The following is a 24639-nucleotide window of genomic DNA, read 5'->3' as shown; positions in this document are numbered from 1 at the left end:
GCTATGGATGATGGCATCCAGAAGGATGCAGACATTCATTGATCTAGAATGAAATTCCACCCACTGATGGCATTTCAGTGAATTATTACTGAGTGTCCATTACAGCTTTACATGTGACAGGTACTGGAAGAGGGAAGAAGGGATGAGATATAAAGACAAAAGAAAATATTAGTGATTCCAAGGAAATTATCATTTCATATGGGATATGACATATTTACCAAAAGCTATAAACTGGGTAGAAAATGTTAGGTTCTGTGTGTATATATGGGGGCAGGATGAGCTGTGGTGGGAGTTTGGAGGAAAGAAAACGAATGATTTCTGGGAAGTGGGAGGTGTCAGAGAATGAACTGTGGAAGAGCTGGCATTCGATTTTGTCTTTTAGGGGCAGCGAGGCTGAGGGGAAGAGAGAGAAGAGAAGGAGGACGTTCTGGAGTGGTGGCACCAGGGTGAGCAGCCCTACCAATTACAGGCACTATGTGACCCCAGAACTAAGCTGTTCCCTACTGGGGAAGGTAAGACAAGCCTTGGTAAGCCACGTCCTTGTGTGTGCAATAATCAGAATTATAAATTGGGGTTCTAGTTCCAGAAAATTCTGAAGTTGTTACAAAAACACCAAAATTTATGGCAAATAAATGAACATCAAATGACGTGTTTTTAAAATACGCAAGTATAGGGGTGCCTGGGTGTCTCAGTTGGTTGGGCACCTTACTCTTGATCTCAGCTTAGGTCTTGATCTTGGTGTCATGGGTTCAGGTCCCATGTTGGGCTCCTTGCTAGATGTGGAACCTCCTTAAAAAAATAAAGTAAAACACAGTAGGGACACCTGGGTGGCTCAGTCAGTTAAGCATCTGCCTTCGGCTCAGGTCATGATCCCAGGGTCCTGGGATCGAGCCCCGTGTCGGGCTCCCTGTTCTATGGGGAGTCTGCTTCTCCTTCTCCCTCTGCCTCTCCCCTGCTTGTGCTCTCTCTGTCTCTCTCTCAAATAAATAAATGAAACCTTTCAAGAAAAATATATAAGTATACATGACCAAATACTTAATATGAAACTTTATCTTATATGCTCCTTTTGGGGTATCTTCCTGCATGGAATGGACTTTCTCAGGCTCCTTAAAATATGTCCCGGGTAAAGTTTAGACTAAAGATGTTTTTTGCTTTTCCTGGTAAATCTTCCTAGTGGTAAGGATGGCTTTCTTTATTGTTCCTTGGACCCCTAAATTTCAGTTCAGAATTGGAGTCACCCCTTCCGAAAAGTTTCAATACCAACTCTGTGTCCACGAAGACTACACTTTAATAGTAAATGCTAAAGGAGGACCGTTTCTGTGCTACTTTAGCTTCCTGTTGGGTGTCAGTTTTAGTCTCCTTCGGAGCAGAAACTATCTCACTGTTTGTTCTTTGGAAGCTGAGACTCCAGAGCAGTGGAGGCATTCAGCATATGTTTGTTGAAATGGTGAAAGGATTATCGAAGTGAAATCTTGGCTCCACTCAAACCAATTTAGAAAAAGAATTTAAGCATTTATTTCAACATGGAAAAGGAAGATTAAAGCGTGTGGCAGTTTAGAGATAAGGAATTCAACAGAATTTTTTGGTGGGGGTGGGGCCTTTAGTCCCTAGAAGAAACAGGCTTATCACTTTCTGGAAGGGATGCCTATACTGTCCATGGGCTTGATCCAAAGAGAGTCCGGTGAATCAAGCAGTTCTTTTCTTTTCTTTTCTTTTCTTTTTTAAAGATTTTATTTATTTATTTGAGAGAGAGAGAATGAGAGAGAACACATGAGAGGGGATAGGGTCAGAGGGCAAAGCAGACTCCCTGCCGAGCAGGGAGCCCGATGCGGGACTCGATCCAGGGACTCCAGGATCATGACCTGAGCCGAAGGCAGTCGCGTAACCAACTGAGCCACCCAGGCGCCCCAAATTTTCTGAAGTTTCATTAAAGAAAGAAAGGGCAGGATTTAGAGCATCACAGGCTCCTCCCAAGAAACATATTCACATAGGTGTGACCTCTGGAGATTATGTGCCCCCCCCTTTGTCTAGCAAACACCTTCTCATCTTTCAAGACAGCTCAAATGACACCTCTGGGAGGCCCTGTGGCTCGCTTTGGCAGTTGTTTACTCTGCCCTTTGTGTTTCCCAGCACTCTGTGCAGAACTCTCTCAAATATCACTAATCACATTTTATATGGTTATCTGCTTACATATCTGAATTCAATTCCATAAAGTTCTGCTAGGGCAATGTTAGATTGAAAGGCTCCAGGGCAAGGACTCTGGCCTTTAGAAGCTACTTCCTTCTCTGGGAGACAGACAAGGATACTACTTCTAATTCTCGGCAACCGCAGGAGAACATATGTAGAGAGGAGATCATGGGAGGGGTGGCAGCGTCATAGTTCATATCCTCAGCCCTTAGCACAGTGTCGGGCACATAACGAGCTCCATACATGTCAGTGGAGGGAGGGAGATAGACAGAGATGAAGGAAGGGGGGAGGAAGAGAGAGAAGGGAGGGAAATCAGCAAAAGTGCTGCACCTCTCATCCCTGTCACTCGGCTGTGTGTTGTCAACTCATCAGTTACTCTACAGGTGGTATTCTCAGATCCCTGGAAGAGATATTTTGGGGCAAACAGTTGATGCATCAGCCACACCTGGCATATAATACATTCATGATAATCACCATCTGAGGGCAACAAGTCATAATTTGTCCTGTATTTAACTGTCCTCCCACTCCCAGGGGGTCTGCAGAAAAGAGACTTACAGAGTTTGCATTTGCTGAAAGCACTAGCTCTATGCCAATTTAATTCTTGGGTTCTGCATCACTAGACCAGCAGGATCTTTTGCTCCTGCAAAAGGATTTAACTAGAATTTTGGTCCCCTCAAAACCTTGTTTGCCATCCAGCTGCCCCTTTCTCTGCCAGCTTCATCTGTGCAACCCACTTTGGGGTAGTGTGGCAGATAGAGAGAGGAGTCTCATCTCAGGCCTCTGCTGTCTGCATCCCACAGCCCTCCCTGAGCAGCCTCTATTTCACGGGGGAGCGAAGGGAGGCGGCAGGATGATCAGCCTCCTCAAAAGATGAGAGTATAAAGTATTTCTCAAATTTTCATCCTCAACGGCTGGTATCATTCAACTCCCTGGGGGCAGACTATGCTTTGTTGTTTAGCTGGCAATATAATCTCTAGCTATCCTGATGCCAAAGTATCAATTACAGGTTCATTTGGATGATGGGATAAATTGGTGTTCAGACCACTAGACAATGACACAAATTGGAGGTGGGGGGGAAAGGATGCCAGAGGGGACTGACCTCTATCCTGAAGTAAAGCCGAATTCTTCATATCCTTGCAAATTAAGTAACATTAAGTAAGTTAATTCTAAACTGCTGGTTGTCTCATGAAGAGAAAGCCACCCGCAGCAGAAGTGAAGCAGGTATTCCTGAAGAGGCTTTTTCTTTGAGGGCCTAATTAGAGAGATGTTAACACTCCTGTAGCACCCCAGCTCCCCCAGTGTTATGACAAGAGGAGATTGAAATAAAAATGACTTGTGTTTAAAAATAAATGTTTTACCAGACACAAAAAGTCACAACTTGTATGACTTCATTTATATTAAATAGGTAGAACAGGTAAATCCCTAAGAGACAGAAAGCAGATCGGTGGTTGTCAGTGGTTGAGGGGAAGGAAAAATGGGGAATAACTGCTTAACATGTACGGGGTTTTAATTTGGAGGGCGGTGAAAATGTTCTGGGATAGTTGCACAACACTGTGAATGTATTAATTGCCACTGGCTCAGTCGTTAAGCATCTGCCTTTGGCTCAGGTCATGATCCCGGGGTCCTGGGATCGAGCCCCACATCGGGCTCCCTGCTCGGCGGAAATCCTGCTTCTCCCTCTCCCACTCCCCCTGCTTGTGTTCCCTCTCTCGCTGTGTCTCTATCAAATAAATAAATAAAATCTTTAAAAATAATAAAAAATAAAATGGCTAATTTGGGGGCACCTGGGTGGTACAGTTGGCTAAGCTTCCGACTCTTCGTTTCAGCTCAGGCCGTGATCTCAGGGTCATGGGATCGAGCCCCCCCCCAACCAGCCCCACATTGGGCTCCACGCTCAGGGGATAGAGTCTGCTTCAGATTCTCTCTCCCGTTGCCCCTCCTGCTCATGAGCACTCACTCTCTCTCTCTCTCAAATAATAAATAAATAAATCTTTAAAATGGCTAATATTATGCTATGTGAATTTCACCTGAATAAAAAAAATAAATGTTTTATAATTAAATGTTTTCTAATTGAAGACCTCAGTATTTCTCATTGCTCAACCAACTACCACTACTGGGAAATGAGGAGGATTCTAGTCCCATTCCATAGTGATAAGAGGGATTAAGTAGGCCACTAAGTTCTAATACTTGTCACCCTCAGGCCTTTCCTGTGAAAAGCCTCATACTTCCCCAGAATGTGCGTAGCAGGGAAGTAATTCAAACCAGCGACCCCTGACTTGCTTGGCCCTTGACAATTAAGTCGCAGCAGCAACTGTTTACCTGCGGGGCAGAGCGCCAGCCAGGCCATCAAAAGTCGATGGGGTGCACCTGCGCTTACTAACCTCTGAGCCCGCCCCCCCACACCAGACCCAGGGGACCTCGCTGCTTTCTGGGCAGTGGCCGGCTCAGGGCGGGGGCGCGGCGGGCAGCAGGCAAAGACTGAGAATCATTTTCATTCAGTAGGAAAATATGAAGACCTTGCTCTTGCCACACTCTTTCAGGATCAAAGAAAATCGATTTTAACAGAGTAGAAGCATCTTTGGAAGAGACGCAGTTTTTCCCTTTTTTGATTCTAAGAAGAATATACGCTGCAACACGCAGATCCAAAGCAGTCAGCTGTGAAGTGAAAATAGAAGCCCAAAACCTTGGGAGGAATAAAAACACATTGAGAACAGAGGTAAAAAGAAGGGCTTTGAAAAGAAACTACAAGACTATGTCACAACAATGACTAACAAGTCTCTGTAAAAGCAGAAAGGGGATGGCCCAGTCTTACCTGACACCTCCCCTCTCTTACCCCACACCATGCAATCAGGGCCACGGACAAGGAAGCCTCCTAGGCCCTCACCCAAGCAACTTTCTGAACCATTCAGTATGTCTCACATTCTACTTCTTGACATAGCTCTAATTTTTCTGGTTTTGACCTTCTGACCTTTTTTCCAACCACACTTTGTCTCACCACCCAGACTTAACAGTTAGCCTTGGGATTTGTTTTTCCTTGAGCAAGATCTAGACATTCCTCTGGGAATGCTGCCTTTGGTGGCTTGGTGCACCTTTAGCCTGACCCAGGGATGTCACCCTTCACTGTGACTCATGGAAAAGTGTTCAGTTCTGTTTTGGTGTACCCTTGCTTTTCTCAGGTGCATCCCTCAAGGCTAAGACTAAAAATAAAGCTCTAATGCTGATTTCAGGCTCACAAATGGCCAGACAAGCTCCATATTAAGAAAGAATTTTTAAATATAATGAGAAAGCAAAATATATTAAATGCTTTCAAAATCCCCTAATTCTACTGCAATATGCCAATTGACTCAGTCATATGTTTTCCTGTATTGTGTAAGAAAAACCCATGTGGTCTCATCACAAAATGTTCTACACACCACAGAAATTAAAGTATTATTTTTCTGGAAAAATTCTGAAAACAGGGAAATAGCGTCTGTTTCTTATGCCTGTCATGCTATGGAATGAAACGCAACATGGGGAGTGGGTTACCGAGGCATCTATTTTCCCTTTGATAGGAATGCTGAGCTAGAACATCAGTCTTGAGCTCTCTTGAGGTTAAGCAGTATGGACAGGGACTGCAGTGTTGTATGTGCGCAGTTCGTGTCCTCAGCCAGGACAGCGCCCCGTCACTCCGTCCGCATATCCCTGCCACAGCGGTGCACTGACCCTTAGCTCCTCTGCTTACTGACTCTGAGCCTGCTTCTCCACTAGTACCAGGGGAAGAGTAACACCCATTATTAATTATAGTCAGGGGTTAAACTGTGCCCCCCAAAAGGTATACTGAAGTGCTAACCCTCCGTACCTCAGAATGTGACCTTATTTGGAAAGAGGGTCATTATAAGTGTATTAGTTAAGGTGAGATGATACTGGAGTAGGATGCTGAATCTAGTATGCCTACTGTCCTTCTAAGAAAAGGAAAGACAGCCCTGTGAAGACACAAACACACAGGGAGAATGACATGTGAGGACAGAGGCAGAGACTGATGTGATGTGGCAGCAAACCTAGGAAAGCCAAGGACTGATGGCCACCACCAGAAGCTATGAAGGGGCAAGGAAGGATTCTCCCCTTTATGTCTCAGAGAGAGCATCGCCCTCTCTCTCTTTTTTTTTTTTATTATGTTCAGTTAGCCAGCATTTGGTACATCACTAGTTTTTGATGTGTTCAACGATCCATTAGTTGCATAAAACACCCTCTCTTGCCCGTCTTGACTTTAGACTTCTAGCCTACAGAACTGTGAGACAATATATTTCTGTTATTTCGAGTCCCCCAGTTTGTGGTACTTTGTTACCGTAGCCCTAAGAACTAATATAGTAGTGGAGGTATAATTTATTTGGTGTCTGTGTGTACATGTGTGTGTTTTAAATGCAGAAGAAACACACACAGAATCAACCACGTAGGCAGGAGAAAAGGTAACTTTTCTTATGGATTTGAACTAAGGAAGTGACATTATTTTCTCTGAAGCTGACACTGCGTCTCTAAATCCACCTCCCACTACTGTCCTGTCCACTCTGCTCCAGCTCACTGGCCTCCTGGCTATGCCTGAAATATCCCACCTTGTTCACTCCTTAGGGTCTTTGCTTCAGCTGCTTCCTTTGCCTAGAACATGCCCACGGTGAACTCCTGATTTCCTGCATTTAACATTGCAATGTGTACTCCTGTGCCACCCAGCACTCCCAGTTCCCCTTAGTTCTTCTTTTTCTTGTTTCCATATTCTTATTAGCTTCTAATAGCCTAGTAATTTATTATTTCTCTATTACATGCATTATTTATTATCTGTCTCCCTCTATGCTAGAACATAAGCTCCATGAGGGCAGAGGTCTTCATGTTTTGCTCATTGATGTGACAAACACCTAAAACAGTACCTAGTTCATAATAGGTACTTGACAAAGATTCTTTAAAATCCATTATTTGGGGCACCTGGGTGGCTCAGTCATTAAGCGTCTGCCTTCGGCTCAGGTCGTGATCCCAGGGTCTGGGACCGAGCCCCGCACTGGGCTCCCTGCTCTGTGGGAAGCCTGCTTCTCCCTCTCCCATTCCCCCTGCTTGTGTTCCCTCTCTCGCTGTCTCTCTCTCTGTCAAATAAATAAAATCTCTGAAAAATAAATAAACAAAACAAAATCCATTATTTATTTTTAATTAACCACTATGAAGCTGTACATGTGTACTATAAAACATTAGAAAAAATGAAAAACTTCAAGTTCCCACCATCCAATAATATCTTCCAAGTTATGATAAATCAGAATGGTTTTTATATTCTTTTGAGTGACTGCCTAAGGAATTCTGTCTCTTAAGGAAAATGGTATGGATAACATCCACCTTACAAGACTTGGTACATGGATTAAATGAAATAATGTATCCAAACACTTAATATAATGCTTGCCATAACAACTCATAGAGGTATTTTTCTTTCCTTCGATCTTGTCTTTAACTTTCATCCTTTGCCCCAACTTCTAAAAAGCAGCAGATACTTGTAGACAAGAGAATGGTATAATGTTGTTCTGACAGGGGATGCAGGTGGGGAAGGTCTCCCACACCTGGCACTCAAGATGGAGTTCCCAAATTCACAGTACCAAGCTCTACGGCCCAAATGCACCATGAGACACAAGACCACTAACTATTGCATAGAATTTTCTAACAGTAACAAAACAATAAACAGTGATAATTACATTTTTATATTACATCCTCCCATTTGCAAAAGCTTTTCATATTAATTTTTTCATACAGATGAAAGAAAGGGGCTCAGAGAATTTAAGTGATGTGGTCAAGTTTATACAGCTGCTAAGAAGAGCTGAGAATTAAATCTAGAATTAGAAGGACATCAGCAACAAGGATCTTTTAACTTGACAGTGAAATGCATTCTATCCATTTCTAGAGTCCAACTCACAATAAATAAAATATTCTTTAGTACTTTCTCCATAAGCTACTTCCCTCTCCATCCTCTAAACAAACGACTTACCTATCTTAACAGCCACACGTCCTTCCCTTGCTGGGTAACTCTCCACCAAAATTTTCTTCTTGTAAAAAGGAGATCAGTGGTTAAGCGTACCAGAAAATGGAGTACATTGCTGAGAAGACCTGGGAATCACTGCTCTTGTGAACTGTTGAGAAAAAACAAAACATCAAGAACTTTATATCTTCAGTCCTCTTGGGAAGCCTTCAAAATTAATCTTTTTGCCATTCTGGCAGAAGTCAGTACAAAGGAGTGTTTTTTGTTTTTGCTTTTGCTTTTTCTGAGGTTTTAAATTAGGTTTAATAAAATTAAACTTGCATTCCTTAGCCTAATTTATTCTAGGGCTTTAAAAGCATTTATTATAAATTATTTCTACTTTTGAAGGGACTGAAAGAATCATATCCATGAATACCGAGGCTCCCAATCTTTCTTACATACAGAATTATCACATTTATTTTTCATGGTAGTTTAACTAAAATTCAAGGAGCTAGAAGACACAAATTCAACTTAGCAGAGAATTAAAGGCAGTAATCATTAGATTGTTTCCTCCCCCAGAGGTAGCAAAGGCACCTTTTTATTCAAATACCAATCACAGAGTTAATTAGGTTAATGGGCTCCCTGTGGGTAGGGCATGCACAATCTTTTATAAGCTTGCCAGAATGAAAACCGTCACATAGTGATTGTAGATTTTAACTGGAATGGATGTGGGAAATGTCCAGGAGACATCCCCTGATTCAAATATGCCTTTTGCAGAGCTAAGAAAGAAGACAACACTCTGCGGCAATGACACAGAAAGAAATCTCTTCAAATCTCAGGATGACAATGGGTGTCTGGCCCTGACGAGGAGTTGACTGTATGGGCTTAGAGAAGGATTCCCAGCTCTGGCTACAAGGGGCTAGCTTGTATCAGACCAACTTTCCATCGAACACAACTAGAAAAGCTGGATAAGTACTTAAAAACCTGTTTAAAGGCACTGGAGTGTTACCAAGGTAGCCAGGACGTAAGAGGCCAAGACCTTTGGGAGAAGAAAAACAAAACTGAGACAAATCATTATACTGCTTTTCCTTTCAAGCCATCTACTTATCTTGGGGCACCTGGGTGGCTCAATCGGTTAAGCGTCCAACTCTTGATTTTGGCTCAGGTCATGATCTCAGGGCTGTGAGATCAAGCTGCGCACTGGGCTCCATGCTGGGCATGGAGCCTGCTTAAGATTCTCTTTCTCCCTCTGCCCCTTCTTTCCCTCTCTCTCTCTCTCTAAAAAAAAAAAGGACATTTACTGATCTTAAAGAGGCACAGGGCAAAACTGCTGAGAAGCCAAGCAGAAAGCAGCTGCTTAGAGGCACATAAAATGAGCAGACCAAAAAATACCAGAGCTGAGTACCAAATCAGTTTGGTCTCTCTTTGGATTAAGAAGGTCTGCCCTACTCTAACTGCCTATCAGAAGCAAAAGTAAGCCCCATAGAGGAAGATACCACCATCTACAGTATCTGTGCTTCTTTATACAAAATGTCCTGCATTCAATCAACAATACCAGGCATTTCAGGGCATAGATTCAAGGAAGAAACAGAGAATGAAAACAGGACCCAGAGATGACGAGTCATAGAATATGGTCTTTAAAATAACTGCGATGTGTATATTCGAAATTATAAAGATTATAAAATATTTTAACACATATCTCTCAGTAAGTCACAGAACAAGCAAAAAAAAAAAAGACAAAAAATAAGAATACATAAGATTTGAGTAACACAATTAACAAACTCAGCCTTACTAACCTATATGGAATAGGTTGCCCCCAACAACTGTCACTACATATTCTTTTAAGGTACACATGAAACATTTACAGAAATTAACCACATGTGGGTCATAAAGGAACTTTCAAGATATTTCAACAAATAGAAACCACAGAGTACTTTTTTGAACTTACCATTCTGAAATAATATAGATGCACAGGAAATAGGAAAAATAGTAACTTTTTAAAAGCAAAATATAATTTACATATGGTAAAATAAGCTACTTTTAAGTGTATACTTCGATACATTTTGATAAAGGAATCCAATTGTGTAACCACCAACAAAATAAAAATATAGAGCATTTCCATCACTCCAGAAAGTTCCCTCATGCCCCTTTTTGTGAATTGCCACAACCCAAAGGCAGTCACTGTTCTCATTTCTATATTTCTATCACCAAAGATTAGTTCTGAACTTCATACAAATGGGCTCATATAGAATGTACTCTTTTCTATGAAAATACCACAACTTATAATATATTCTCCTGATGAATGGACATTTGGTAGTTTCCATTTAATATAACACTGCTATAAACATTCTTGTACAAACCTTTTTGTGAACATGTATTTCCATTTCTCTTGGATAAACACCTAGGAGTGGAACTGCTAGGTTACAGAGTTGATGAATGTTTAACTTTATAAGAAACTGCCAAACATTTTTCCAAAATGGCTGTATCATTTTATACTCCCATCAGTAACACATAGGAGTTCCAGTTTACACAGCCTCATCGACATTTGGTGTTGGCAGACTTTCAATTTGAGCCATTCTAGTGCGAGGTTTTGATTTGCAACTCCCTGGTGACTAATAGTTGTAGCTTTTTAAAAATCTTCTTTTATGCAGTGTCTGTTCTAAGACTTTTGTCCATTTTTTAAATTGTAGTTCTTACATTACTAACAGTTTTTATATTTTGATACCAGTCCTCTGTCAGATATACGTATTACATATTTTTTCTCCCAATCTGTGGTTTTCCTTTACGATGTCTGTCTTTTTGATGATCAGAAGTTTTTAATGTTGATGAACTCCAATTTATCATTTTTTCTTTATGTTTAGTGCTTTCAGTGTCCTTTAACAATCTTTGCTTAAAGTCTACTTAAAAGCCTAAAAATATTCTCCAGGAGTTCTGCAGTTTTAGCTTTATGATATATCTCAAATTGATTTTTGTTTGTGGCATAATGCAAAGGCAAGAGGTTTATTTTCCTCCCACTTGTTCTAGTAACACTTGTTGAAAAGACTTTCCCTCCCTAATTGAATTGTCATAGCACCCTCATCAATTAATTGACATACAGCATGGTATGTTTTCAATTAAGCTAGAAATCAATGTATAAGTGAAAACCAGTCCTCAAGTGTTTGACAATTAAGCAGTACATATCTAAATAACCAATAGGTCAGAGAAGAAATCACAATGGGAATTAGAAAAAATTTTTGATGTAAGTAATAGTGACATGATAAATTAAAAATGGTGAAATGTAGCTATGGTTATATTCAAAAAGTTTAGAAAGCAATCGTTTATCTATCTCAAGGAATTAGAGAAAGAAGAGAAATAAATCCAAAGAAAGAGGAAGTAAATAATAAAAAATAAGAGCAGAAATCATCAACGAACTTTAGAATAAGTAAAGAAAAGTCATCAAAGGCAAAAAGTTGGTTCTTTGAAAAGGACTAGTAATACTAATAAATCCTTCAGCAAACTCAAGAGCCAAAGCTGTTCATTCTCAACTCTATTACCTGAGTCTTCTTCCCACAACGCTATTTCAGAAAAAGTCTCCTCAGTTCCTCTGTTGTTGTTCCCAAAGACAAGCACAGGGTTTATTTTGCTCATGAAAGTTTTGCTTTTATTTTTTACAGAGAAACAACTACAGAATAACAGAAATAAACAGGGGGACATTGCAAAGTTCCCAGAATCTCAAATATGAGCTCTTTGCCAGCACCATTATGAGGTCAAAACAATATTGACCTAATATCTAACAAGACATCAGTCCCCAAGATGTGAAACTATCAATAAAACTATTTAAAATACTGATTTACATCCACTATTATTAAGAGTGAACTACATTCTTAGTGCATATTCTGCCTTAAAAGGGCAACAAACAACACAAAAAAGCCAATGTGAGTAGCAAGATATTTTAAAATTAAGTCTCCAGCCCTATAATCCAGCAATTCCATTACTAAGTATTTACCCAAAGGATAGAAAAATACTGATTCAAAGGGGTACATGCACCCCAATGTTTATAGCAGCATTAACAATAGCCAAATTATGGAAAAAGCCAAATGTCCATCGACTGATGAATGCATAAAGAATGCATAATACAGGGCGCCTGGGTGGCTCAGTTGGTTAAGTGACTGCCTTTGGCTCAGGTCATGATCCTGGAGTCCCAGGATCGAGTCCCATGTCGGGCTCCTTGCTCAGCAGGGGGTCTGCTTCTCCCTCTGACCCTCCCCCCTCTCGTGTGCTCTCTCTCTCATTCTCTCTCTCTCAAATAAATAAAATCTTTAAAAAAAAAAAAAGAATGCATAATACACACACACACATGCACACACACAATGGAATATTACTCGGCCACCAAAAAGTATGAAATCTTGCCATTTGCAATGACATGATGGAGCTAGAGATATTATGCTAAGCGAAATAACTCAGAGAAAGACACAAACCATATGATCTCACTCATATGAGCAATTTAAGAAACAAAACAGATGAACATAGGGGAAGGAAAAAAAACAGAGGGAAGCAAATCATAAGAGACTCTTAACTACAGAAAACAAGATGAGGGTTGCTGGAGGGAGGTGGGGGGATGGGCTAAATGGGTGATGGGAATTAAGGAGCACTTGTTGTGATGAGCACTGGGTGACGTATGGAAGTGATGAATCACTAAATTCTACACCCGAAGCCAATATTACTCTACATGTTAACCTGCTAGAATTTAAATAAAACTTGAAATAAGAAAAATAAAATAATAAAATCACATTAAGTCTCCAGAATGTGAATATAAATCTCTATATGTTGACACTCAATACAATAAACAGTAATAAGTATTTTCAAACAAAAGATAAAAGGCCACACATCGTCTGTGAAATATTCTGCCACTGTGAAAAATGATTTAAATAATATACCAAAATCAACCACTTGTATTAGTAATTTATGGATAATTACATAATGCACAGATAAAATATGGCAATCAAATTCATTCCTTAGTCAACAGTTAAAGAAAATGTTGGTGGAGATCTAAGGAAATAAATATTCAAAAATTACTCACCATGCAAAATTTATCATACTATTCATGAAAGTACACGTTTCTGTCTCAATAATGAAAGACATAAAGAACTACTTTTTTAGTAAACCACTAAAGAAATGAGTACCATGGAAGAAATATATGTTCTAATAACAAATGACTTCTTTAATAAAAACAATGTTTTATGGAGCACATATACGCACCGAGTGGAGTGAAGAAAGGAGTCCTGGAAAAGTTAATACCACACATGAAATGCACTCATTGCCTCACTCACAGGCAAGCTATTACTGAAAAGAAGTTGAATCTAGACGAGCACCAAGAATGTCACTGGCATCGTTAATTTGGTAGAGTCATTATAAAACCTTGTAATAACATGGGGAGTGATCACGACAATTTTTTATACTGGAGACACAGTGGTTGCTTGGTTATTGCCATTCTCCTGCACCAAGAAGAGTTGTCAAATTTTAAGTTGCCTCACATTTTTTCTTTTACAAATAGACAAGTGTTCTAAAATTTCATACTGCTTCAGTGATGCCAACTATCAGCTATATACTTCAGAAGAGATATTTTTGATGTAAAAAAAAAAAGCATGTCTAATATTTTTTTCAAAAATAATTCCGTAATAGCAATTCTGCTCATAGCCAGTTGTTATTTACTTTTCTGATAAAGTTGATGCTTTAACAGTAAGTAATAATTACTTTTCAAGGAAATTCATTCTATGGAAATAATATTTTGAAAATGGGTGTTTGGAGAGGTTTTTATCGGGTGATTTTGTTGTTGTTGAAAATGATGAAAGCATCACCTAGGAGTCATCCTTGAATTCTCTCTCACATTTCCCACAACTAATGTCAGCAAATCTCGCTTGGTCTACCTTCCAAATATGTTAAGAACACAATTCTCACTGTCTATAACGCTACCATGCTAGTCCCAACCAAAACCACCTCATCCCAGATTAACACTACAGCTTCCCAGGTGACCTCCTTGCAAATACTCTTCTCGCCCAAATCCTGCACCACACCACTGCCCCCAGCAGCCAGTCACCTTATTAACACCTAAGTCAAATCACACCATTCATTTGCCCCAAGTCATCTAATGATTTCCTATATGTCTCAGCATAAAGCCAAATTCCCTACAATGGCCTACAAGTCATTACGTGATTTCATCATGACCTCACTGACACCATTTCCTAGTACCCTTGTCTTTACTAATTCCACTCAAGCCCCAGTGGTGCTATGCCTCAGAAGCCAGGCACACTTTGCCTCAGGGCTTTCCACTGGCTGTTCCCTTTGCCTGGAATATGTTCCCAGATATCTTCCCTCACTTCCTTCAAGTCTTTGCTTAAAGATCACTTCTCCACAAGGCCTTCCCTGGCCTCCCTATCTAAAATAGCAATGACTCCCAACACTCCCCATTCCCCTTCCTTGCTTTTTCTCTTTAATGGTCTCATGATCTAACATATTTTAACTATACTTTTTTATCAGCTTATTGCCTATCTCCCTCTCTCACTGAATGAGGTCAGGAATTTTTGGTCTGTTGTGTGCTTTCTGTTTTAGTCTAGTACGATGCCTAGCATTAATACTTGAATATGTGAACGCTGAAAGAACAAGTAGTCAGTAAAAACCTTCATATCTGCACACTTTAAAAGTTTGGAAACCGAATTTTTCTAAATCTTCCAAATGAATTTTTTTTTAAAGATTTTATTTATTTATTTGAGAGAGAGAATGAGATAGAGAGAGCATGAGAGGGGGGAAGGTCAGAGGGAGAAGCAGACTCCCTGCTCAGCAGGGAGCCTGATGTGGGACTCGATCCTGGGACTCCAGGATCATGACCTGAGCCGAAGGCAGTCGCTTAACCAACTGAGCCACCCAGGCGCCCTTCCAAATGAATTTTAATGAGTTTTGAACTCTTTGCTAGAAACATAAAAATGCAATACCTTAATAATAATTAGCAAAAATAACTGAATAACATGGGAAAATAAAACTTATTACTGAATTGAAACAAAAATTTTGGCATAGCTGGTAGATATGACTGAAAAACATGTATTATGATTTACCAAGTGCAACCAATAATGTCATTCTTCTATTTGGATCAGCATCTCTTTATGAATTATCTTTTTTAGCTACTTAAATAATGAAAATAAAATGAACTTATTACCATACCATCAAATGTCTATGTCACATAGTTTTAAACCAAAACAAAACAAAGCAACAAATAATGACATATTCAATGAATGTGCTCTCATGGAGCAAAGGGAATTTTTTATACTACTAATCAATAAAATAAAAATTTAAATAGTTTATTCTTATCTCACCCTTTAAAAATGTCAATTTTGTAAATGTTTTATGGTATTCAAAATATCGTATGTTCAACATTTATAAACAAGCAAACAACCCTGGGGGGAAAAATCTTCATTTACAGCTTGGAAACCACTGTGCTAAAGACTTGGGAAGGAGGGAAGAGGCATATCTTGTTCCAGTTGATAGAAACATAAAAACTATCCAATAATTACCACAGTGTGATAAGTATTATGATGCCCTCCTCTGCAGCTCTGTCCCTCATGACTCCCTAAATGACTCAAACTTTACAAAGTTCATGCTCCAGCAACAGCTAACTTCTGGTAATTTCCCATACACAATTCTTGATTCTGGACCCCTTCGCTTCAATCTAGGGTTGCCAGGTAAAATACAGGATGCCATTTTCTGGGTGGCTAGGAACAAAAATAATTATTAACATGGATTTCCCTAAGAAAGCAGCAAAAGAGCAAGAAAGGAAGAAAAGACACTCAAAAATTTTTTCTTTCTCTCAACTCTTTATCCTCCTTTTAGTGGCAAGTGAGAACTAAGTTTAAATGAAATCATTAAGCAAAACTTTCTAGAGGACCTCCCCCAACCTACCAAGGGCTGAAATGAATTCATCCTTTCTCCTAAAGAAGTCCCCTTCTTTCACAGGGCTCCAGGACCTGGGCATCGACCAGTGATGCCAATACCTGTGCTGCTTAGGCTTCAGGAGCCCAGCTCAAATCTCATGATGTTTATAATTCTCGTTAGTCAATTGGGATGGCATTTGATATTCACCATTACCCCAACATTATTTGTGAAATATATCTCATTCTAAAGAAAGCACTCGCTTTATGTACAGTCGATTCTCATTATTTACAGTAGGTATGCTCTGTTAAGTTGCCATGGACACTGAATTAGTGACCATGGAACCACTGCTCCTGGGAGAAATATACGGCTAAGTTCCTGAGAGCCTCTGGCCACATTTTGATCAAGCAATCAATATATACACATAATCTTATTTCATGTGAGCTCCTATTTAAAGACATCTTATTTGGGGCACCTGAGTGGCTCAGTTGGTTAAGCATCTGCCTTTGGCTCAGGTCATGATCCCAGGGTCCTGGGATCGAGCCCCACATCAGGCTCCCTGCTCAGCGGGAAGCCTACTTCTCCCTCTCCTGCTCACCCTGTTTGTGCTCTCTCGCGCTCTCTCTGTTAAATAAATAAATAAAAATCCTTAAAAAAAAAAAAAAAAACAAAGACATCTTATTTAATATATATTGTTGATCTGTTAAGACTGAACTCCTGGCCAACAGCACTATAACTCATGCCTGAATGAAGCTTATCTAACACACAGATTTCTCTGTAAAGTACACCACAGCCTTCTTGCACTCGGGAAACACTAAACAGCACATTGGCACTATGCGTGGGGGCCATTTTAAAAACAGTGCAATCACCACCAACAACCAAAACCCACAAAAATGCAAAAAACCATGGTACTGAATTGACCACGAAAAGGATACCTCTTTATAATATGGGAGCTGAAACCAGAAGGCAGACAATTGCCTTGTTTGATCTCAGCTGGGAACATGCACACCAGGTAACTAAAATTTTTCACTGATCTATGCATGTCTGCAAATGACCACTAAAGTGCCCCAAGTATTGATTTTAGGGTTACAAATAAATTTTAGCTAGCAGGTAAATTGGCAAATACAGAATCCATGAATAATGAGTATTGACTGCATTGTATGTATGGTTCCAGGTCCAAAATCTGGTTTTCCTCTCTTAAATTTCTTCCCATTTAGACAAAAGGAGCCTGGTGAAACTCCATTAAATGTTATGACTCCCAGCTCAACTACACTAGCTCCATGGAAGCCCACTTACTGTTGAGGTAGCAAGCTACAACTTGTCCTATGCTGAACACTCAGGTTTGGAACCCTAGTCCAATCTCTATTCATTTCCTTTCTCATTATCTTCAGGAGGAACTTTGCAGAATACTTGAAATGTTAACAGTTTGTGAATCAAGAATAACTACATCTGGGGCTCTTTTTCAGATACAACAACAAAATCAGCAATAATGAGGCAATATAGGTTTGGTATCACACCCTGGGGACTGATGGGGAAGAGGTAGAGGGAAGAGCAATGGGATCCTTCAGTGGGCCCAGAGTAGGTATATCCAGGTAAATTCCTCTGAACAAGTTGACAAATAGACTTTTTCCTTTTGTCTTGGCCACAAATAGGATATTCCCCAGCCCCTGCTGTCTGTGGGGGTCCACCCTAAAACAAGTGCTAAGAGTCAGATGCTTGTAGTTCAAGCTATCAGTCCAGCAGTGAGGAAGACCAGGGGCCAGGACCACATCTCCAGGATTCATTTACTTCTACAAGTCATGATGCCTATGACTTGTCACTTGAGAACAGACTGTAACAGAGAAACTACAGCTGAATTACTCAGAAAGTTTCTGCCTGGGAGTAGTAACTGTGCTGCTGGTTTGGGCCAGGTGGAATTCGATTTCTACTTGGGCAGCTTCCACTCTGCATGCAGATACAACCCAGTCACTCTGAGCAGTGTATTCTCGACCCATTCTCCAATAGCAATTGGCAAGAGAAGCTGTGACTCAATAGCCAAACTATGGAAAGGGCCCAGATGTCCATCAACAGATGAATGGATAAAGATGTGGTGTATATATATGCAATGGAATATTATGCAGCCACCAAAAAAAATGAAACCTTGACATTTGCTATGATGTGGATGGAACTAAAGGGTATTATGCTAAAAGAAATAAGTCAATCAAAGAAAGACAATTTTCATATGATCTCACTGATATATAGAATTTGAGAAACAAGGCAGAGGTCTTAAGGGGAAGAGAGAAAAAAATGAAACAAGATGAAATCAGAGAGAGAGACAAACCATAAGAGACTCTTAATCTCAGGAAACAAACTGAGAGTTGCTGGAGTGGAGGGGGTGGGAGGGATGGGGTGGCTGGGTGATGGACACTGGGGAGGGTATGTGCTATGGTGAGCGCTGTGAATTGTGTAAGACTGATGAATCACAGACCTGTACCCCTGAAACAATACACTATACGTTAATAACTTTAAAAAAGGGAGAGAGAAGCTGTGACTCCAGTTTGGGTGGCTCAGAGTGGACAGCAGGACCCGCCTTGTGGTACTCTTCTCCTTCTTCAAGGCCTTCAATTTGACAGCACAGTTTGGTAGGAATATCCAGACTTTGGGCCAAGAACCCCAAATTCCAGTTTTGGCTGGATATGAAATTATATTGCAAGGCTGGAGGGAAAAGGATATAAATTACTTCCTTCCCTTTCTTCTCTACATGCATGCACTAGCAAGAGGAGAACAGAAATTCTGCTCCTTCACCTCCCGCCTTCCTCTGCCTCTTATGTTCCACCAGAACTTCTGGGAATGTGTAGGTGCAAGAGATCTGCCCAACACTGTGTGGTTGGAGCTATAAAAGAGGGAAATCTAAAGCCATGAGCACATGGAAACATCTCCACAGATGCTTTATCCATAGAGTCAGGCTGAAGGGTTGAAATCTAACCCCCTTCCAGATCTTAGAATTTTCTACTGTTCCTCTGCACAGAAGATATTCTTAGCCAAACTACAAGTTTTAGTAATCTGAAAGGTTGCCGCTAGTATTAATTTTCATTTCTCATCTTCTTTTCACTATTAAATTTCAGAGGCAAGTGGTCTATACCTTTTATCTCCATCATCTCAGCAGTGTTCTCTCCTTAACCCTCCAAATCATTCCTGATCCTGCCAATCTAACTGCACTTCTGAAAGTCAACAATGACCTGTGACTCCCAAATAAAAGCCTTTGCTTACTTCCTATGTTTCCTGACACTCAACACTCTCTCATCTGCAGCCCCCTATTATACGACGCTAACTGGACACTATTTAAAATTTTGTTTCTTTAGTTTCCTTGATAACTGTATCTTCCTCATTGCTTCTAACTCTACATATTTTTCCCCCTGTCTCTGATAAATGTTCAAAGCAAAGCAAGTATCTATTTCTTACCAGCTGTAATGACAACACAGTTTTTTCTAAGACTAACACCGTTGTTCGCTTACTCATTCGCCGTTATTCTCCATGCCTGGTTAGTTTATTAAAAATCTTGTTTTTTTTCCTTGAATGTCTCTTTATTCTCTCTGTCCCCATCCTAATCCAGGCTCTCATCTATTCATGCCTGACTGGCTGCAATATCGTACTATTTAGTTAGTCAGCCTCTGCTCTATGCGCTAAATATTATTGCCAGATTAGTTCGGGAAATTCTTCTTGCATTAAGTTACTCCCTTCCTATAAAACATGCAATGACTCCCTGTTACTCACAGAATAAATTTCTAGTTTGTCATTCAAGACCTCCCTGCTAAACCTGGCCCCACTTAACCCATCTAACCCCTTCCTATTACTTACACCTACCACCCGCTATCACAAATTGCCTACTCTGGGCAAATCAGTGTCCTTGTATCCCACAAGTATCCATGATGAGTCTCAAATCCAAGCCTTCCTTACTTTCAATGACCAACATAGAAAAAAATGTGATTTTTCCTGGACCTTCCAATTAACATTCCCACCACCACTGTGATTCAAGATCACCACTCCCAACAGAGCAACAGCATATGCATAAGACCCACAAAGAGCCTCACTCTTCATGGCTAATTGGATTCCACCAGGAACCACCATTCCACTCAAACCAGAAACCATGTGAGAGACGAAGGGTCCTCTATGTTTGTAATGTTGGCATCAGGAGGTTATCCCATTACGGAGGGTGGAGGAGGAAGAAGAATAGGGGGAAGGGAGGGGTTTTTGTTCTGCTGTTCAGTGAAAGTACAAACAGAAGCCGAGTATCAGAGACTGAACTCATTCAATTCTTTGCAGTAAAGTAGCTCACCAGATACATACTTCTGCTGGTTGTCCGAATTACAGATGAGTAAACTAATCTATGGCTTTCTTTTCAACTTCTCAAAGGTAACTGTTTATAAGCACATCTTAGGAAATAAACTGCACCTCCCTGAGAGTTGGAGAATAAATGGCTATTAATTTCCTATATTTTTAGAGAAAAACCTAGGGTTCAGGCATGAAAGGATGAGTCTGGTAGGGGGTCATGAACCAGTACACCTGTTCACCAACTCTGGAAGGTACAGCTCTGAGCAGACAGCCAATGCTCCTTCCCTTCGAGAGTACAGGCACACCCTGTCCTCCTGCCCTTTACTTGACAAAGGCTGCAGTTTTTACAAATCGAAGGTTTGTGGCAACCCCGTGTCGAGCGAGACTATCAGTGCCATTTATCCAAAACTTCGTGTCTATCACATTATGGTCATCCTCGCAATTCAAACTTTTTCATTATTATTATCTTTGTTACGGTGACCCGTGGTCAGTGATCTGTAATCTTAGTACTGTAACTGTCCCCCTTAGGGGGCCATGAGCTGTGCCCTTAGAAGATGACGAACTTAATAGATAAATGTCGTGTGTGTTCTGATCACTCCACCAACCGGTTGTGCCCCCAACTCTCTCCCTCTCCTGGGGCCTCCCTAGTCCCTGAGACACAATACTGAAATGAGGCCAATTAATAAGCCTACACTGGCCTCTAAGCGTTCAAGTGAAAGGAAGGGTCACATGACTCTCACTTTAAATCAAACGCTACAAACGATGAAGTTTAGTGAGGAAGGCGTGCCAAAAGCCAAAGGCTGAAACATAAGGCTTCCTGCACCAAATAGCCAAGATGTGAATGCAAAGGAAAAGTTCTTGAAGGAAATTAAAAGTACTACTCCAGTGAACACACAAACGGTAAGAAAGCAGAACAGCCTTCTTGCTGATATAGAGAAAGTTTTAGTGGTCAGGATAAAAGATCAAACCAGCCACATTCCCTTAAGCCAAAGCCTAATCTAGTCCAAGGCCCTGACTCTTACTCTGTGAAGGCTGAGAGAGGTGAAGAAGGCGCAGAAGAAAAGTGTGAAGCTAGCAGAGGTTGGTTCATGAGGTTTAAGGAAAGAAGCCGTCTCCGTAACATAAAGTGCAAGGTGAAGCAGCAAGTGCTGATGGAGAAGCTGCAGCAAGTTTCCCAGAAGATCCAGCTAAGATCATTCATAAAGGTGGCTACACTAAACAACAGATTTTCAGCGTAGACAAACAGCCTTCTATTGGAAGGAGATGCCAATTAGGACTCTCCTGGCTGGAGAGGAGAAGTCAATGCCTGGCTCCAAACCTTCAAAGGATAGGCTGACCCTTGCCAGAGGCTAATGCAGCTGCTGACTTTAGGTTGAAGCTAATGCTCACCATTCTGAAAATCCTAGGGTCCTTAAGAATTATGCTAAACGGGGCGCCTGGGAGGCTCAGTCGGTTAAGTGACTGCCTTCGTCTCGGGTCATGATCTCAGGGTCCTGGGATCGAGGCCTGCATCGGGTTCCCTGCTCAGCAGGAAGCCTGTTTCTCCCTCTCCCGCTCCCCCTGCTTGTGTTCCCTCTCTCGCTGTGTCTGTTTCTGTCAAATAAATAAATAAAATCTTTAATTAAAAAAAAGAATTATGCTAAATCTACTGTCTCTGCTCTAGAAATGGTACAACAAAGCCTAGATAACAGCACATCTGTTTACAACATGGTTTACTGACTATTTTAAGCCCACTCTTAAGACTACTGCTCAGGAAAAAAAAATGTCTTTTAATATGACTGCTCATTGACAATGTACCTGGTCACCCAAGATCTCTGATGGAGATGGACAATGAGATTAATGTTGTTTTCATGCCTGCTAACACAAATCCATTCTGCAGTCCATGGATCAAAGAGTCATTTCTACTTTCAAGTCTTATTATTTAAGAAATACACTTCATAAAAAAAAGAGATACATTTCATAAAGCTGTAGTTCTCATAGACAGTGATTCTTCTGATGGATCTGGGCAAAGTGGAGCCTGAAGATGTAACTGAATTGCTGTCATCTCATTATAAAAACTTTTTTTAAAGAATGTGATTTGTTGGGTGCCTGGGTGGCTCAGTTGGTTAACTGTCTGCCTTCAGCTCAGGTCATGATCTCAGGGTCCTGGGATCAAGTCCCACATAAGGCTCTCTGTTCTCTGTTCCATGGGGCATCTGCTTCTCCCTCTACCCCTCTCCCCTGCTTGTGCTCTCTCTCTCTCAAACAAATAAATAAAATCTTTTTTTAAAAAAGAATGTGATTGGCGCCTGGGTGGCTCATTTGGTTAAGCGACTGCCTTCGGCTCAGGTCATGATCCTGGAGTCCCGGGATTGAGTCCCGCATCGGACTCCCTGCTCAGCAGGGAGTCTGCTTCTCCCTCTGACCCTCCCCCCCTCATGTGCTCTCTCTCTCTCTCTCAAATAAATAAATAAAATCTTAAAAAAAAAAAAAAAACGTGATTTGTTTTATGTGCTGGTTTATAAGGTCAATTGTTGAAATGCTGATGGTCTTTTCCTACAGAAACTATTTGACAAATGATTGTTAGGTTTTCAGGCTAGCTCTCACATCTAATTATCCATGTATGTGAAGGATCCAAAGTCTTTCTGTGTTCCTGAATCCCCTTGATCTAAAGGAAGGCCAGGAAGGGATGGTTCCAGTTTCTTCTGGGTCTTTCCAGGGATCCCTTGCATATACAACCACATATGTATACGTCCTCACCCTTTCTCCTCTCCTTTTTCTTAACATAAAAATCAGATATACTACATACCATCCTTCACATTTGTTGACCCTTAACAAGATATGTTAGTGATTACTGCATATCAGTGCAATAGATCAACCATGTTCTTTTTAATAGCTCTATGGATATAATATGAATTACTTTTATTTAAAAATTAAAAGTTTATAAATATATACATAATTTCATTGTCTAAAGTAAATTTAAAATTTCCTTTTTTCATCATAAAAGCAGTTAGTAACAACAATCACCACAAAAGGCAAATCAAGAAGTGAAAAAAATTATCCACAGTGTCACTAAAACTATGTTGGTATAGTTCTTTCAAGACAATATTCTTAAAGTCTGGTGGATGGAGTGTTTATACCACAATCATCAAACATGCTGTCAAATAGGCAGATTCTAGGGCACCGTCCCACACTTATTAAATCAGAAATTCTGGGGCATCTGGGTGTTCAGACGGTTAAGTGTCTGCCTTCGGCTCAGGTCATAATCTCCAGGTCATGGGATCAAGCCCCACATCGGGCTCCCAGCTCAGCAAGGAGTCTGCTTCTCCCTCTACCCATCCCCTCACTCATGCTCTCTCTCTCTCTCAAATAAATAAAATCTTAAAAAAAAAAAAAAAAGAAATTCTGAGTATGGGGCCTTAGCCTTACAAGATTTATAACTGAAGTTTGACAACCATTACTTGAAGGCCCTTTTCTCTACCTTAAAAAAAAGTTTTACAAAGAAAAAAAAGAGACAAACAAGAAACCAAATTCTTAAAAAGAGAGAACAAACTGGTGGTTCCCAGAAAGGAGGTGGGTGGGGGATGGGTGAAATAGGTGAAGGGGATTAAGAGGACACATATCGTGAATCAGCACTGAGTAATGTACAGAGTTGTTGATATATTGTACACCTGAAACTAACATAACACTGTATGTTAACTATACTGGAATTAAATTTTTTAATTTTAAAAATTAAAAAAAAGTTGTAGTTATAGTTTACATGCATTACTGTATTCCCACTCTTTTTTTTTAAGGGTTATTTATTTGAGAGAGAAGGAGAGAAAGCGCGAGCGAGCGCACACACATGAGGGGCAGAGGGAGAGGCAGAATATCTCAGGCAGACTCTGCGCGCAGCACAAAGCCCCCCACGGAACTTGATTCATGACCCTGAGATCATGATCTGAGCTGAAACCAAGAGTCAGATGTCTAACTGGCTGAGCCACCCAGGCACCCCCCAACTTTTTTCAATTTGTAAAGCTAATGTTTTATGATAAGCATCTTTCCATGTTACTAAATTGTCTTCACTATCATCATTTTAAGGGCCCACATAAATACTCCATTGAATAAGCACTTCTTAATTTACTTATTTTTTCATTTTTTGTTAGACATTTAGAATCATTCAAATTTCACCTTCACAATTCTTTTTTCACTAGGTGCCCACCTAATACAACTTTACTTTCATTTAAGCCATGTTTATTGAAGCCCAACAAGTCCAAGTCTCACTAGGGACAACTAAGATGAGGAATTCAAGACTCTAGACC

The 24639-nt window shown here is 40.5% G+C and overlaps 1 protein-coding gene across 11 annotated transcripts in view; it reads right to left on the bottom strand.

Moving 5' to 3' along the window:
- CRACD (capping protein inhibiting regulator of actin dynamics) overlaps nt 1-24639 on the bottom strand; it is a 252420-nt gene that overhangs the window by 121155 nt on the left and 106626 nt on the right. For all 11 annotated transcript variants that reach the window (XM_064584526.1, XM_064584524.1, XM_064584525.1 and 8 more), the window contains one exon: nt 8180-8321. The gene's annotated coding sequence lies outside the window, so the exon portion shown is untranslated. The remainder of the gene's footprint in view (nt 1-8179; nt 8322-24639) is intronic.

The sequence above is a fragment of the Mirounga angustirostris genome, unplaced genomic scaffold, assembly GCF_029215605.1.
Source record: "Mirounga angustirostris isolate CCGP_5_RB_7025 unplaced genomic scaffold, mMirAng1.0.hap1 SCAF_2, whole genome shotgun sequence".
In the NCBI taxonomy this organism is placed as follows: Eukaryota; Metazoa; Chordata; class Mammalia; order Carnivora; family Phocidae; genus Mirounga; species Mirounga angustirostris.
Note: the sequence above shows the minus strand (reverse complement) of the source record. Positions and strands in the feature narration are given on the sequence as shown.